The sequence below is a fragment of the Schistocerca gregaria genome, chromosome 5, assembly GCF_023897955.1.
Source record: "Schistocerca gregaria isolate iqSchGreg1 chromosome 5, iqSchGreg1.2, whole genome shotgun sequence".
NCBI lineage: Eukaryota > Metazoa > Arthropoda > Insecta > Orthoptera > Acrididae > Schistocerca > Schistocerca gregaria.
The window spans coordinates 462,433,878-462,450,547 of NC_064924.1; the positions used below are offsets into that span (position 1 = coordinate 462,433,878).

A 16,670-nucleotide genomic window follows, 5' to 3' on the forward strand; every position below is an offset into this window, starting at 1 on the left:
GCTTCATAGTGATGTCATGTAGTGGAGGGTGCTTCAGACCAATGTTCTGAAATTCCATCCTATCGATGTTGCATGGCAGAGGGTGCTTCTTAGCGATATTACATTGGGAAATGCAGCAGTAGGTCACACAGAATATGTAGTGCGTGCTGGACTGGCACTGGAGTCGGCAAGTGGTCGTAGCTCGCACCAAATTCTGTAGCGGTCAGTTGCACCATGCCATACTTAAATTGTAATCAGGGAGCTAGCAAGTGGCTGCAGCTCGTCCCAACCCAATGCTCCAGTTGGGAAAACTGGGCAGCACAGTAGCTCGCAGCTCCTATCATTGGCACAAGATATTACTACAAATGCCAATTAAACATGGAAAAAAATAAAACGTGTGCCTCTTGAGTACTTTCCTTGTATGTGCTGGTTTAATAGTTTAAGTTACAAGCAAGTGGTGATATTCACTTACCTAATGCTGTTCTCTGAATTTTTATCATATCCTTCTGCACAGTGGCCTATCAACAGCTGCGTGAGATAAGACATGTTGTCAAGCCATAGATTTTTAGTGCTAGAAGCATGGATTGCTAGTTTAATTATATTTTTGTCTGGACCATAAATATTTTATTAATTTCATGACACATTTCAGGCAATGGTCATTTTTGAAAGTAATGTACATAAAGGAAGACAGTTTCAATATGGCTTAACTGAAAACAGTCTGGCTACCCATGGACAACATATCTGCAGTGACAAGAAATACCCTGTTGGCCTCGCAAAGGCCTGTCTAGGCACCATCCCCAAAATCTAGTCCGAAAACACATTTCCTGTACCATATCCTCACACACACCTAATCCTTCTCCACCTACAAGAACCAGCCACACAGCAGCATCTCCCTCATCACCTAATATCATCCTAAACAGGAGCAAGAGAACAATGTCCCTCTCCAATGCTTCAACTATCAACCATTGTGTGTGAAAACACACAGAAAATCCTTCTGAACTCTCCTAAAGCAGTGTTTCAGTGCCTACAGAAACCTACACATCATCACAACTCATCCACCAGTGGACGGCATATCTGTATTGATGAGAATTCTCACACCAAGTATCCTAAATGTCTTTCAAAGGTCTCCAAGGCAGGCACTCCCCAAAACTCATACTGCAAACATTTCCTGTGCCATTACTTCACACAAGCCTTACCCCGTCACAACTTCCCAAGAATCAGTAGTAGAGAAGTGTCACTCTCATCAATCATTGTCATCCCATACTGTTGCAACTCAACCATATCCTTCGCCATGGCTTGATTATCTGTCACCATGCTCAGAAATGATGGACATCCTATTCACGATCCTTCCCACCTCAACCAAAGTGGCATTTTATCACCCAACCAACCTACACACCATCCTGGTCCATCCCTATGGCCCTCACTCCCAACCCTTTGCCATAGGGGTCATATCCCTAAGGAAGAACCAAGTGCAAGATCTGCTTGATTCACGCACCCAGCACATCCTACTCTCGTCCTTTCACAAGCTTATCCTCTCCATTCAGAAGCAGTAAAACCTGTGTAAGCAGCCATGTCATATACCAGCTTGCTACCGTTTCTACTCAGCATTTTATGGGTCATGACCTCAAACCAGCTATCCACCAGAATAAATGGCCCCTGCCAAACTGTGTCTGAGAGCAGAGTTGACCACCCTGTGGTGGAACACACTGTTAAGCACAGCATACTCAAGTTCCATGGCTGCTTCAATAAACCATACTATCTGGATCCTTCCCTCAGAAATCTTTTCTTAGCTACAGAGATAGGAGTTATCCTTACAATACATCCTTCATTCCAGTAATAATCCTGGCTTCAATTTCCACGTGCCTACTGCACAACATCCTTTCACTGCAGTCCTCTTCCTTTGACTTGTTGCCTCCTCCCAATCTGCTCCCCCCTCCCTCTTCTCTGTCGACTACTTCAGCTGACACAGCCCCTCACCGCTGTCTTCCACACACGCGCGAGCGCGCTGGTGTGTGTGTGTGTGTGTGTGTGTGTGTGTGTGTGTGTGTGTGTGTGTGTGTGTGTGTGTTTTCCATTAGTACAGTGTGCCATTCTCAGTACTTGAAATCTTTTATTTAAACTATTAAAACCATTTTTCAAGCAGTTAGTTAAACAAATACCAGGTCTCTTGTTTCTTCTGACATTACGCCACATGTAAAAAGAAGTGCATATGTTACTGTAAAAGTAAGATGATTGGTAAATCCTAGAATTAACTGGTGAAACCTAAGACAGTGTGGTAAGTCTGAAATTTCTTATTATATGTTTAGATTTCGAACTTTTTCCAAGAGAGGTTGGTAAATCTTAACATTTTAACATTCTTGCATTCCAATGTGATTACAATGAACAATATTCCATATTAGTGAAAAATGTTGCACAAAATGTTACCTTCTCAACATTAATTTTTGTTATAACAAGGCTGGCTATTGTGGCATCTCAAATTACGAGGTGCATTCAAGTTCTAAGGCCTCCGATTTTTTCCTCTGGACTGGAAAGAGATAGAAACATGTGCATTGTTTTAAAATGAGGCTGCGGTCATTGTCAATATGTCCCAGAGATGGTAGCACCATACGGCAGATGGAATTTTACCGCCAGCGGCGAGAATGAGAACTGTTTTAAATACTTAAAATGGCGACGTTTTCCTTACTTGAACAGCGTGCAAACATTAGTTTTCTGAATTTGTGTGTTGTGAAACCAATTGAAATTCATCGACAATTGAAGGATACATGTGATGATGGAGTTATGGATGTGTTGAAAGTGCGTTCGTGGGTGCGACAGTTTAATGAAGGCAGAACATTGTGTGACAACAAACCAAAACAACCTTGGGCTCGCACAAGCCGGTCTGACGACATGATAGAGAGAGTGGAGAGAATTGTTTTGGGGGATCGCCGAATGACTTTTGAACACATCGCCTCCAGAGTTGGCATTTCTGTGGGTTCTGTGCACACAATCCTGCATGACGACCTGAAAATGCGAAAAGTGTCATCCAGGTGGGTGCCACGAATGCTGACGGACGACCACATGGCTGCCCGTGTGGCATGTTCCCAAGCAATGTTGATGCGCAACAACAGCATGAATGGAACTTTCTTTTCGTCAGTTGTGACAATGGATGAGACGTGGATGCCATGTTTCAATCCAGAAACAAAGCGCCAGTCAGCTCAATGGAAGCACACAGATTCACCGCCACAAAAAAAATTTCGGGTAACCGCCAGTACTGAAAAAATGATGGTGTCCATGTTCAAGACAGCGAGGGCGTAATCCTTACCCATTGTGCTCCAAAGGGCACTACAGTAACAGGTACATCCTACGAAAATGTTTTGAAGAACAAATTCCTTCCTGCACTCCAACAAAACATCTGGGAAGGGCTGCGCGTGTGCTGTTTCACCAAGACAATGCACCCGCACATTGAGCTAACATTACGCAACAGTTTATTCAATAACAACTTTGCAGTGATTCCTCAAGCTCCCTACTCACCTCACCGGGCTCCTAGTGACTTTTGGCATTTTCCAACAATGAAAGACACTCTCCGTGGCCACACGTTCACCAGCCGTGCTGCTATTACCTCAGCGATTTTCCAGTGGTCAAAACAGACTCGTAAAGAAGCCTTCGCCGCTGCCATGGAATCATGGCATCAGTGTTGTGAAAAATGTGTATGTCTGCAGGGCGATTATGTTGAGAAGTAACGCCAGTTTCATCTATTTAGGGTGAGTAGTTAATTAGAAAGAAAATCGGATGCCTTAGAACTTGAATGCACCTCGTACATAATATGGGAGACTATTTACACAAGCATTTTTTAGGTGAACACTTTCTTAAGCAATTGCACTTTTTGAATCCTTGTCCTCCAAGAAAAGATTGTTTGCCAACCACTTCCCATAGACTAATTTCTTTTCTTGCTACTTCTTCAACATTGATCAAATTTTCCTTGCACAATGTAAATTGGTTCCTACTTGATAAAATTAATCATCCTGAATGTTTAGCACACTACTGCTATTATAGATTTTGCATTAACTTTTACCCTGTGTACATCCGTTACTGTAATTTTCGCATTCTGTCCAACTGAATGCTTTGGAATTTTTTTGCATGAGGCTCCTTTCATGTTCTTTGCCTGCAATTGAAGACCTTCTTTGGCAGCTTCTCAGATCCGTTTCACTTTATTAACACTGTTGGAAGTTGTCAGCGTCTCATCACAACTGTCAGCTGATGCCGGTGTCTCATTGTTAACTGTTGTCAAATCTTATGTCTCTGGTACTTCCTCCCCTGCTGCAGCTGCACTTTCTACCTCTGTTCCTGTACTTGAGTAACTGGCACCAATTCCTTGGCTGTCATTTTCAATTTCCTGAGAGTCAGTGGAAGTGGTGTTTAACATTGTTCCCAAATCATCTTCATTGTTTATATTAAAAATCATGTGGAACAACTGAGGTCGCAATGCCAATTTCATTGGAACCTCGAACATGCCTCCATAAGGTGAACATCTGATCCCTTCATGATAAGCCCTATTTTTCATTGCTTGCACAAACCTCAGCCCTTCAGACCATTTTGAAGTTTCATTTGCTTCCATACAAGTTGATGATATATTTTTGATACCTTGATTTGCACTTTCGACTGATCCCTGAGATTGGCTGTGCCTCAGCTTGCCGTGGGCTATCTTTATATCACTTCACAAATCACATATACTTTGAACTATTTGATTATAAAACTCTCTACCACTATCAGAATAAAGGACACTTGGGGTCACCAAAGGTGGTAAAAATGTCCAGAAGATGATATGCTACTTCATCAGCCTTTATGGAAGTTAGTGTGCGGAGGATAACAAATTTTGCCAAATACCCTTGATATCCAAGTATGAGCTTTGACGAATTGTCTGGGTTTGCCTGGATGTCGATTAAGTCACTTTTGTATAGTGAGTTCATTTCATCGTGTATGATACGTTTCACTGCAGCACCCCTTTTCAATATTTATTGCTTTTTCTGACATGGCTCACATGATCTCAAATAAGTAACGATTGATTCAACAGTCACGTTCTTGTGCTTACGATTCAGTTCCACAATCATCTGTGTTTGGCCGACATGGCCTATAGGAATGTGGGTCTCACTTAGTACGTTAAACAGTTCATCAAAACTAAAGTAATAACAAATTTCTTTTTTTCCAGCAAACACTAGTGCTATGAGTTTCTCTTTATATCTGATGTTGAGAACATCATATTGATTCAAATGTCTGTAGTGAACAGATGAATTATTGGAAACAATTTTTTGTTTGTCACTTCACTTAACAGAATATATTGTTCAGCAGTTACATAAAAATTGTTAACCTCCTTGTTCACTGATTCACTTAAAAGTTAATAAAACCTGTTACGCATAATATCACTCATTCTGATGCACAGCTGCAGGAGAAACACCACTAAAACGAGTCACAGAGATGACTGTAAGCATGATGCTTCACACTAATTGAAATAATACAGTGGTGAGCGGACAGAGAACTCATAATTGCCAACAAAGAAACTTATCCGAACACAAAATTGGCAACAGTGAAACTTGTCTAAGCCTGCATGACAGAGTCTGCATTGGTGAATTGTAAGATTTACGAATGTCTCATGGTAAAAGTTTGAAATCTATGCATATAATGAGAAATTTCAGACTTTTACCACACTGCGACAGTAAATCTTAGGTTTCACCGGTTAATTCTAGGATTTACCAATTATCTTATTTTTACAGTAACACACAAGTCTTGGACCAGGATCTATTTACATAGTATGTGAGCATCAGTGGTGTTTACTGAAAGTATGATCAACCAACTGGTGAAGAACCATATGACCGATACATGCGCCTTTACTAACAGCACAACATCAACTGCTGCACCTCTCCTGGGCTCGTGGCCGTATCAATTGGATCCTAGACGACTGGAGAACTGTGGCCTGGCCAAGTCATTCCCGATTTCACTTTGCAAGAGATGATGGTAGGGTTTGAGTGTGGCACAGACTCCACAAAGCCATGAACCCAAGTTGTAAAGAAGATACTGTGCGAGCTAGTGGTGGCTACATAATGGTGTGCATGTGTTTGCATGGAATGAAATGGGTGCTCTGGTCCAACTGAACTGAACATTGACAGGAAAGCGTTATGTTTGACTACGGAGACCATTTGAAGCCATTCATGGACTTAACAGTCCCAAACAACCATGGAATTGTTATTGATGACAATGCACCATGTCATCAGACCACGTCTGTTCGTTGAACAGAAACACGGCACTGCCAACACTTTCACAATTATGGACAGCTATAGAGTCAGCACGGCTCAATACCTCTGTAGGAGATATCCAAAGACTTTCAGAGTCCGTGCTACATTGAGCTGCTGCACTATACCAGGCAAAAGGTCTGACGCAATATTAGGAGGGATCCCATTACTTTTGTCATCACAGTGCATACATCAGAAAGTTTGCCCTCTTATACTTGATTGGTAACATGGCTTTACTGGTCTTACAGAGTTGGTCATTTTGTACATAACACAAACATTTAAATTTGCAATTTCATCATGATAAAAACTTGACGGTGACATCTGTCACACTTGTTGATAGAACCCAAACTATTTTTTACAAATGCTTTGTATCATCACTGACCAAACAGTTCAATATAACTTGCATACTGGGAATATACTTAGTAGTATATACAGGATCATCTTTCACTCAGCTACTACAATTTAAAATAAGAAATCCATTGTACACAAATATTTATTTTCTGAAATGTACACTCTAGTTAGTTATACTTAAAGTTGTACATAAAATGGCAAGAACTATGGTAACATTAGCACCAAATCAACAGTAAAAATGACAACCTGGCTCATTCAGTGATGTGTGCAATCATTTACATCATCATATTTTAAGTACAAAACTGAATTCTGAAATGGACATAGATTGCTTCCCATTTCACAGACGGTAAAACAAAAAAAGTGAGTATTCTAGTGAATAAGAAATAAGAGTATTATCAACTTTAAGCACATAAATGAAACTAAGGACAACAAAACCTAGATTTCCTTGTTGTAGGCAAACTGTAGTGATCCAAATTGAAATAAATATAGCATCTTACACTAACAGATAATCTTGATAAGACGAAAAGGTACTGTTGGGAATTTCTATACAACAGATTGTACACACTATATATAGCACACACCAAATCAGTAACACGAGTATATACCACTAAAAATGTTTACATTGAAGCTTTATGATACAAATCTTCAATATTACAAGATATGGCACAAATTTGTAAGTAGCCAGAATTTTCTTTATTACACTTGTGAATATAGGCTAACTTGCCCACCTTGAAATTTGTTGTGCTTGTATTCCCTGACAATTCCCTTTTATGGCCTAAATAACTCTGCAACAAGAGTGTTAAATTATATGTATATATAGACATTAACAAATATCAGTTTCACAAAATATATACAGATAGAACAAGTTATGTTGTGGTGTGACTCAATATACAAGTAGCATTATAAGCACAATGTTAATAGAACAAAAGCTTCCAACTACTGATTTTTCTTTACAATACTCAATTTACTGTAGCTGTAGATCCTCCCCACAAAGCTATAAGTTATGATAAATACGGAATGAAAGGAAAAGACCCATACTGCTTGACAAAACTGCTGAAATAAACCATGTGTGTCAGCAAAATTAAATCACACAATAATGGGTTTAAAATATAACACACTAAAGCATGTCAGTATAACTTAAATTTTGATGATAAAAAATAATGGTATTATTTTACAGCTAAAGTGATGTATTTCTATAAAAACTCAAGCTTATAATGTAAAAGACAAAACTCACTGAATTTCCTTCACACAAAAAACTATCACCATACAGATGAACTTCCTATACCAGTACATATTATAGAATGTATACTTTCAGGCACGTATGTAATAATATTTTACACATAATTGTATGACTTATTCTTTCATCGAAATAAGTGCATAAAAACTGATGTTACTTGTAAAGTGTATCTTCTATCAGTCACACCAGAAAAACGTCAGCCAATTTCATATTTATTTGTATACTGTTTTCTTACTCAGCTACAACACGTATTACTTACATAAAAGCTACAGTTACAAACATGGAGTAAGTTTTCAGTTTCTTCATAAATCAAAGAAAAAAAATCATATCTTGCACAAAATGGTCTACAGTAAGGAATGGATATATGTTGCAGAGTTATGTCATAAATAGATTGTATTGTCAGAAGAAAATTATCATAAAAATAAATTACAAGAAGCATTATAAAGAAAAAATACATCTTTATCCAAGACAAATTAATATAATTACCTTTAAATCATAACTTCACAATATTTCATATTCTACATACTAATGAAACTCAGCATTCATCAGACAGACAACAAGAAAATGTAGTAAATGTAAATGAATAACACACATCATTCCTGAGATTAGACTCACATTCACATCCTAAACACACAAAAAAGAAAGAAAGAAAGAAAGAAAGAAAGAAAGAAAGAAATGTCTCACCTTTTGCAGACACACAATCATGGAAATAGGAACAAAACTTATCACAAGTACAATAAAAAAGACCGTAACACAAGTAGTTGCTAGTGAGTATTTGCACTTCAAATTAAAAATTATTCACTACTGTATACACATTCAACAATATTTTTACAACCTTGAACTTTAAAAACTTGCAACACACATGTGGGTGGTCTTACAGTAGTGCACAAAAAAATGGAACATTGATTTGTGCATTTTGGGCATTAGATTGAGGCATGAAATATCCACTTACAAACATTTAACCAAAAATGAGTATAACATTATAAATGTAATAGGAGTGCAACATGTTGGGCAAAAAGCAAGGAGGGAGAGCCAATAAATCATACAAAAAACTGCAAAGGGTAATTATCACAACATAGATGGTTTCATTCATCTTTCAACCGTCAAATAAAAAAAAAATTTGTCACAACCACATGGTAAACTATTGTTTCATAAATTAATATATAAACAGCTTAAAAGGTTTTAAAATTTCACATCCGACATGACAGCAATAAAATGGAAACATAATTTATAATGAAATTGTAAAATTTTCTAGAAAAAATGCTGATATATTAATATTCATTATACAAATATGCAGCTTTAAAGATGGTACGGAAGCAGTGACCAAACTTGATGCTGATCTGATATTTATTGAACATTTAAGAAAAATAAAAATTATGGAGCACTGTTCCCCACAAACTTGTGATGGGTCAGAAGAAATGCTTTTCATTCTTATAAATTTTTTAAGAAAATGAGGAAAAGGGAGGGGGGGGGGGGGGGAGAGACAGAGAGAGAGAGAGAGAGAGAGAGAGAGAGAGAGAGAGAGAGAGAGAGAGAGAGAGAGAGAGAGAGAGAGAGAGAGAGAGAATTTACACAATGCCTTTTGCTTTGACACAATATTTTTTATATAATCATGACAGTTTAATCTCGCAGGATATGTTGCAGTGCACAAAAATAATAATCAAGCATGCATGTCACCAGCAGACACATGACCTAAAGAGACTGTCACAGCAGCTAATGTAGCAAGTGAACTTTGTACTCAGAGAGTTGAAGTATTTCCACCCTTCAGTGTGAAAGACTGAATCAGCTATGATTGACTGACATGTCACAGGCATTTGTTAACATGTTAACCAAATCCAGAGTTTAATAATACATTTATTTTGTTAACTAAGACATGAATGAAATTTATTGAACATAATAGCTCCATTATTCTGAATTCAAACACAGAAAATTGTTACTAGTATCACTGTAATGAAAGGCATATTGTTTTTCTAATATTTCAAAGAGTACTGGTTGCCAGAAGGCAACTGTAATTATATCTTCCCACATTTTAGACAATATTTTCTGTTGTTGTCTCCAACTAAAAACAAATTCTTCTTATATTATTATATTCAACAGGTGTTTTTCTTTTAAAATTTGTAACAGGTGTTTTTCTTTTAAAATTTGTATCACAATGTGTAAATTGTCTGCAGTATGCCACACATCTACAGCTTGCACACACTCATGAAATTCCGTATAAAGTGTAATTTTGATCAGCTGAACCCACCCAAGTCTATCTGATGTTATTTACAACAAACTTGCTTGTTTATCAGCTCATAAAATGGCAGCATGCTGGTATCATTCAAGAGTGAATTAGTCTCATGCTGTCCAAGTTCAATTACCTTCATGAGCCAAAAAGGATAGAAATTTTGAAGGCTTTCTGTCTTATTCTTTATAAATCTATATTCAAGAAGACATGAAAACTTTCACAATTAGGTGGAAAAATCACTCAGAGCCCTGTAAAAGTAAATCCAAGAAATATTTTCTCACCTTTATTAGTCCACATTTAACTCGCTGTCTATGTTTTCAATGTGTTCATTTTCTCCACGTTTTACACACCATCAAACTTATACGTTCCTGTATTACTGTGTATTAAAAATACCACTACTAAATAAATGAATCTGTCCTGTGATGGTTGACAGCTAGTGACTTGCTTGTCCCCTTAACTAAGCCATTTCTTTTGTATTAACTGCGTTTTATGACTATGTTGATTTTAGAAAGTACTTGACAAAGCACAATATGTAAATCACATGTGTCTGACAGGGCAGCAGCAACATTAAAAAATAGAAAAGGCCTAACATAAATTAACAAACAGACCAACATTTCTGTAGACAAAAGTATTAGACATGAAATCTGATGCAGCACATAGAAATAAAATAAATCACATAAAATTCTTCTTGGGTGTGCAGCTGGATCATAACGTCATTTCAGTGGTCCAACTGGCTGCCATCTTCAGGTGGTAGTGTTGGTACACGATCTCACCGGAACTGGCTTCTCAGCGCAAGCGGCGGTCCCTATAAAGGCCGCAGAAGGTTACTTGCGCTAGAGGGCAGTTACGGCACCTTCTTGCATACGGATTGTGGGCCTTCTGCGGCCTTTATAGGGGCCACCGCATGCGCTGAGAAGTCAGTTCTGGTGAGATTGTGTACCAGCACTCTCACCTGAAGATGGCGGCCAGTTGGACCGCTGAAATATTGTATCAAGATGACATTATGAACCGGCTGCACACCAGAGAAGAATATTATCAGTTATTACGCCGGGAAAGCCTTCGGCGTCACAAAATAAATCACAGTCTCTGCCAATTACATGCAAGCACACTCATTGTGCACTTCAACATCTCTCTGTATTTCCAAGAAACAAAGTGTGATTTGGGTGATTGTGCCAAGACAGAATCTGCACATATCCAAAAGAAACAACAACAAAAACAGAGAACACAAATTAATTTCTAGGTAGCCACAACAGTCGCACATATACACACTTGTGTTCTTATTACATAATGGAGTACAATTTTTAAAAAAGTGTAAAAACAAGACCCAGCAAGGAGCACACAGCAGCGATACAATGATGACTATGGTGATCTTTGGCAGCACAATATTTTAATGACAGCCATATATGTATATACAGTCTTGTATCTGGAAAAAAGAAAAATAATTAAAAATTACTGCTTACTCTTACACTATAGGCACATGATAAAATAATTTCTAAGACACCAAAATTTATGACACCACAGTTTAAATGTGAAGGAATACATGTTGGTTTATAGCACAGCTGTTCACTAAATTACAAATGCCAGAAAAGTTGTACAAAATGAAATAAGAATAAGCTTTGCACAAAACAGAAGATATGGACAAATTAAATTTTTAACTACAGTGTTTGATACTTGACATGGAATTCCAACAATTACCATTTACATAATGATATTTTACATCATACTGTTACACTACAGACTTTGGTAAACAAGAAAATATTTTTATCATTTTTTAAAAATAATAAGTCATTATTTCAAACAATACTTTTTTCCTTGTACCCACTTCCCATAGTATTGTGTCTGTCAGGACATCATACACAAGATGCAAGAATTTTTTCCAGCTACCCTTCCTTTTTAACACTATAAATCAAAGTGGCTGGGCACGTGGATCAAGAAGCACAACTTTAAGTGCAGGAATTCTATTCATCATTGAATTATGTATCCTCCACAGGTCACCTCTTTGGCCTCTTCCTGTAATTGATACAAAGCCCTATCATTTGGTTAAATTAACATAAACTCCTCCTTTCATTTTGTGCATTTGATATTACCTTTTCATTTTCACATTAAGGTCAATACTTTCTTAACCCCACAAGGACTTTTAAACTTCTTGGGAGATCAAAAGTGTATGCCAGAAGGGAACTCAAACCTGCTGTGCTATACAAGCAGAGATGACCTACCCTCACAATTTTCCTTCCACCAGTATCTTTGTTCCTACCTTTCAAGCTTCACAGAAGTTCTCCTGCACATTTTGTGAAAAGCAAAGGTCCCAGGTTCGAGTCTTGGTCTTGCAATAGTTTCAATCTGTCAGCAATTTAAAAAAAAAAGAACACATTCACTGGTGGAAAGTAAAATTTCATTCAAGCCAAGGGCACTTTTGTCTTTGGTAAACTCTAATCACAATTGAGAGAGGGGGGATAGGGGTGGGGGGAGAGAGGGGAGAGAGGGATAGGGGTGGGGGGAGAGAAGGGAGAGAGGGATAGGGGTGGGGGGAGAGAGGGGAGAGAGGGATAGGGGTGGGGGGAGAGAGGGGAGAGAGGGATAGGGGTGGGGGGAGAGAGGGGAGAGAGGGATAGGGGTGGTGGGTGGTGGGGGAGAGAGGGATAGGGGTGGGGGGTGGGGGGCGAGAGGGGGTTAGGGGTGGGGGGTGGGGGCGAGAGTGGGATAGGGGTGGGGGGTGGGGGCGAGAGTGGGATAGGGGTGGGGGGTGGGGGCGAGAGTGGGATAGGGGTGGGGGGTGGGGGCGAGAGGGGGATAGGGGTGGGGGGTGGGGGCGAGAGAGGGATAGGGGTGGGGGGTGGGGGCGAGAGAGGGATAGGGGTAGGGGGTGGGGGCGAGAGAGGGATAGGGGTGGGGGGTGGGGGCGGGAGAGGGATAGGGGTGGGGGCGGGAGAGGGATAGGGGTGGGGGCGGGAGAGGGATTGGGGTGGGGGCGGGAGAGGGATTGGGGTGGGGGCGGGAGAGGGATTGGGGTGGGGGCGGGAGAGGGATTGGGGTGGGGGCGGGAGAGGGATTGGGGTGGGGGCGGGAGAGGGATTGGGGTGGGGGCGGGAGAGGGATTGGGGTGGGGGCGGGAGAGGGATAGGGGTGGGGGCGGGAGAGGGATAGGGGTGGGGGCGGGAGCGGGGGGAGAGAGGGATAGCGGGGGGAGAGAGGGATAGCGGGGGGAGAGAGGGATAGCGGGGGGAGAGAGGGATAGCGGGGGGAGAGAGGGATAGCGGGGGGAGAGAGGGATAGCGGGGGGAGAGAGGGATAGCGGGGGGAGAGAGGGATAGCGGGGGGAGAGAGGGATAGCGGGGGGAGAGAGGGATAGCGGGGGGAGAGAGGGATAGCGGGGGGAGAGAGGGATAGCGGGGGGAGAGAGGGATAGCGGGGGGAGAGAGGGATAGCGGGGGGAGAGAGGGATAGCGGGGGGAGAGAGGGATAGCGGGGGGAGAGAGGGATAGCGGGGGGAGAGAGGGATAGCGGTGGGGGGAGAGAGGGATAGCGGTGGGGGGAGAGAGGGATAGCGGTGGGGGGAGAGAGGGATAGCGGTGGGGGGAGAGAGGGATAGCGGTGGGGGGAGAGAGGGATAGCGGTGGGGGGAGAGAGGGATAGCGGTGGGGGGAGAGAGGGATAGCGGTGGGGGGAGAGAGGGATAGCGGTGGGGGGAGAGAGGGATAGCGGTGGGGGGAGAGAGGGATAGCGGTGGGGGGAGAGAGGGATAGCGGTGGGGGGAGAGAGGGATAGCGGTGGGGGGAGAGAGGGATAGCGGTGGGGGGAGAGAGGGATAGCGGGGGGGGGGAGAGGGGTAGCGGGGGGGGGAGAGGGGTAGCGGGGGGGGGTGAGAGGGGTAGCGGGGGGGGGTGAGAGGGGTAGCGGGGGGGGTGAGAGGGGTAGCGGGGGGTGGAGAGGGGTAGCGGGGGGGGGAGAGGGGTAGCGGGGGGGGGGAGAGGGGTAGCGGGGGGGGGGAGAGGGGTAGCGGGGGGGGGGAGAGGGGTAGCGGGGGGGGAGAGGGATAGCGGGGGGGGAGAGGGATAGCGGGGGGGGAGAGGGATAGCGGGGGGGAGAGGGATAGCGGGGGGGAGAGGGATAGCGGGGGGGAGAGGGATAGCGCGGGGGGAGAGAGGGATAGCGCGGGGGAGAGGGGGATAGCGCGGGGGGAGAGGGGGATAGCGCGGGGGGAGAGGGGGATAGCGCGGGGGGAGAGGGGGATAGCGCGGGGGGAGGGGGGGATAGCGCGGGGGGAGGGGGGGATAGCGCGGGGGGAGGGGGGGATAGCGCGGGGGGAGGGGGGGATAGCGCGGGGGGAGGGGGGGATAGCGCGGGGGGAGGGGGGATAGCGCGGGGGGAGGGGGGATAGCGCGGGGGGAGGGGGGATAGCGCGGGGGGAGGGGGGGATAGCGCGGGGGGGAGGGGGGGATAGCGCGGGGGGAGGGGGGGATAGCGCGGGGGGGAGGGGGGGATAGCGCGGGGGGGGAGGGGGATAGCGGGGGGGAGGGGGATAGCGGGGGGGAGAGGGATAGCGGGGGGGAGAGGGATAGCGGGGGGGGAGAGGGATAGCGGGGGGGAGAGGGATAGCGGGGGGAGAGGGATAGCGGGGGGGAGAGGGATAGCGGGGGGGAGAGGGATAGCGGGGGGGAGAGGGATAGCGGGGGGGAGAGGGATAGCGGGGGGGAGAGGGATAGCGGGGGGGGAGAGGGATAGCGGGGGGGGAGAGGGATAGCGGGGGGGGAGAGGGATAGCGGGGGGGGAGAGGGATAGCGGGGGGGGAGAGGGATAGCGGGGGGGAGAGGGATAGCGGGGGGGAGAGGGATAGCGGGGGGGGAGAGGGATAGCGGGGGGGAGAGGGATAGCGGGGGGGAGAGGGATAGCGGGGGGGAGAGGGATAGCGGGGGGGAGAGGGATAGCGGGGGGGGAGAGGGATAGCGGGGGGGAGAGGGATAGCGGGGGGGAGAGGGATAGTGGGGGGGAGAGGGATAGCGGGGGGGGAGAGGGATAGCGGGGGGGAGAGGGATAGCGGGGGGGGGGGAGGGATAGGAGGGGAGAGGGATAGGATGGGAGAGGGATAGGATGGGAGAGGGATAGGTGGGGAGAGGGATAGGAGGGGAGAGGGATAGGAGGGGAGAGGGATAGGAGGGGAGAGGGATAGGAGGGGAGAGGGATAGGGGGAGCATATGCTGTACAATTCAGAAGAAGGCCTTTTGGTCGAAAGCCTGCTTGTTTAGTAGTCTTTATTGTTCCGGTCTGCAACACATCTCCAGTGAACAGTGAGTAACAATCTATCCTTTTCATAATACATTCAGAAACTTAGGTTAGGCAGATGCCATTTGTAAGTCATGATGGCAGCTGGCACAGTAATGATTTCAGAAGAAAATTCTTTAAAGGTTTCTTCCAATTCATTTCTTGAATTGTACACATCATTAATAATGAAGATAATGACTATCCACAAGTAATGGCAAATAAATCACACTGCCATGAGTTGTCTTGTTTAACTCATTGCATAGCAGTTCATTTCACTGGCTGACATGCTGCTGATTGTTAGTTCAAACCACCACTAATCTTTTATTATTTATGATTTCTGAAACAGTTTCTCAAATTTTCCTGTTTGAAATGTTTGCGTATTGTAAAATACTCAATGTTTGTATAAATAGAAGCACACTCCATCCAGGAGTTCAGCTCTATCTGTCTCTTGGTGGTCTAAATAAACACGCTTTCAGTACCAAGTGTTGTACTTCACTGATTCTGTATTTAGACTCAGTCGTGGTTATGACGTGACACAGTTTTCTGGAGATTTATATCACCGTGGCTCCAATTATGCAAGGTAAAAGCCGCCATGTACACAGATAGTAAATGGAATACAAGCAGTACCCCATTCCAAAGGACGTCTGTGTCTTCAACAAACTAATGGATTCCACAATGTAGTAAGTCAGTTACACATCAGGCACCCAACAGTGTCACCCGGGACAATGGTCAGGATTCAATGAAATGTTTGACAGGATTTGACTGGGTTGCCAAATACAAGAGGTAGGATGATAATAAGTGTCTGGCAAATGTGAACTTTTACTTAGATATTCCAACCGAGCACTGGTTCGAGAATAATTATCAGAAGCTCAATAGCTGGGATGAACTCCAGGCCAAACTGGAGAAAACATCTGATAGCTAGAAGCAATAACTTCTATAATAAAAAAAAAATAATGATAAACAGGGCACAGTGTCATGGGGAAATGACACAGTCTTTCATACAGAATGTTTTGGTCCTATGCAACAGTGTGAATCCTCCGAATATGACAGATGTCAATGAAGTATCACACTTAATGGAAGGAGTCACAAAAGATGTGTCTTCTGACCACTTCAGACCAGTTGCTTTCACTCTTCTTCTTTGGAATCCTTCCAGATTCAATACTCTTTCTCTAAAAATTTCATTGGTTGCTGTTTATTCAGCTTTTATATTATTTTTTTCAAAATCCTTTTGTACTTCATGGATCAAATTTCTTGTTGACATCTTATCCCACAAATATTTGAGGATCTTTATGGAAAATCTATTGTTTTGCGTTTGGTATAAATGCCAAAAAGTATGGTCTACTTTTTCTCGTTA

At 43.4% G+C, this 16,670-nt stretch overlaps 1 protein-coding gene across 3 annotated transcripts in view; it reads right to left on the bottom strand.

Moving 5' to 3' along the window:
* Positions 1–6,717: 6,717 nt before the first annotated feature.
* The window catches only part of LOC126272059 (EH domain-binding protein 1), a 197,302-nt gene continuing 187,349 nt past the window's right edge, over positions 6,718–16,670 (bottom strand). For all 3 annotated transcript variants that reach the window (XM_049974582.1, XM_049974581.1, XM_049974583.1), the window contains one exon: positions 6,718–11,480. The gene's annotated coding sequence lies outside the window, so the exon portion shown is untranslated. The remainder of the gene's footprint in view (positions 11,481–16,670) is intronic.